General features: G+C 40.6%; 1 non-coding gene across 1 annotated transcript; it reads left to right on the top strand.

Moving 5' to 3' along the window:
• Positions 1–709: 709 nt before the first annotated feature.
• LOC131754201 (small nucleolar RNA SNORD112) lies at positions 710–786 on the top strand. Its single transcript, XR_009335231.1, has one exon. It is a non-coding gene; the product is annotated as a small nucleolar RNA SNORD112 (small nucleolar RNA).
• Positions 787–1423: the final 637 nt, after the last annotated feature.

The raw sequence follows: 1423 nt of genomic DNA, 5'->3' as shown, positions 1-1423 counted from the left end.
CACTCCTGATCCATCAGTCAAAATGCTCTTCCTTTTGTGTTTGTTAAAAAAAAAAAAAAGCTAAAAGCTAACAGAAAACCCCCCCTCACAAACACAGCAAAACAAAACCAAACCCACACACAAAATGTTTATTTTAATTATGCAAGAAATGCATTGATAATTAATACACTCATTACCGAAAATCAAACACTGCAGATAAAAGCTAAAGCCATCGTCAACTCCTTCTTCCATCCCAGTCCCCCCACAACCCCCCAGTCGCCACCATTTTAACTCCTGTTGTCAGAGTCAGGTGTCTGGTTCCAGATATTTTTTTTTTTCCTGTGCATTTGCATATGTATCTAAACAGACCTCTCCAATGTATGATTCTTTTTTTTTTTTTTTCTTGACGTAAACTATATCACCATGTACATTTCTTTTCGCACAGCTTGTTTTTCTTCACTCAAGAACGTGCTTGGAGATCATAAAAGATAAACACCATTCCTTATAACAACACCTTAGTGGCCTGTAATCTGTACACACCGAAGTTGAGTTCGCCACCTTGCTGCTGTCACTAAAGCTCCGGGTCCTTACCCTGTGGGGCTGGCTTGTGGAAGCAGGTGTAAGTAATTGCCAAGGTCTGGATTTGAGGAGAGGGCTCACAAGTGTTTATGACATTATTGCAGATGAATGTATGAATGCACAAATGAGCAAAATAAAAGCGGGACATGCCTGGACCAATGATGAGAAAGTGTTTGTGAACAAAGGATGATGATTAATCCAGTTCTGCGCAAAATACTGAGGTCCATTAAAAGACAATAGGTCTCTGCTGTTTCATTCTTTTTTAAGAGCTGTTTAATATTCCGGGGTGTGTTTGCACCATTGTTGATTAGAGCTTCCTCTATTGTTGAAAATCCCATCTGTAAGTCTGCTGGGATAAGCCAGTGTGAGCCTATAGATGCTTTGGTCAAAGTCCTAGTCTTCGGGCTGGGTCACGGGTCCATGTGTGCTCGTTATATTATTTAAGAAAATAAATGAGAAAGATACATAAAATAAAAGAGGTCCTGGCATAGATAAATGAGGAGAGCATGTCACGAACCGAGGTTTTAATTAATGTGATTTTGCTGAACTGACGCCTGATAAAAAAGATCTAAGCCGTCCTGTTTTAGTTTTGTTGTTGTTGTTAATATTGCTAACGACCCTGCAGTGAGCATTCTTGTAGCTGAATCTGTAAACACATCCCTGACTGTTCTTTTAGTCCAGCTTCTTAGAGGTGGGATAGCTAGATTAAATGGTTTGCAGCAAAGTTTATTTTCACTGAGTGATCTTTCGAACATGCCATTTTGACCTTGTCTCTGTCTTGCTTTAAACCCTCCATCTGGCTTCCCGGAGTGTCTGGGACGTGGTCCAAGAGCCTTAGCCTGGCATGTAAGACCCTCCAGGGTCT

The sequence above is a fragment of the Kogia breviceps genome, chromosome 3, assembly GCF_026419965.1.
Source record: "Kogia breviceps isolate mKogBre1 chromosome 3, mKogBre1 haplotype 1, whole genome shotgun sequence".
NCBI classification, from domain to species: Eukaryota; Metazoa; Chordata; class Mammalia; order Artiodactyla; family Physeteridae; genus Kogia; species Kogia breviceps.
The sequence above is the reverse complement of the archived record's forward strand: the minus strand, read 5'-3'. Positions and strand labels throughout refer to the sequence as shown.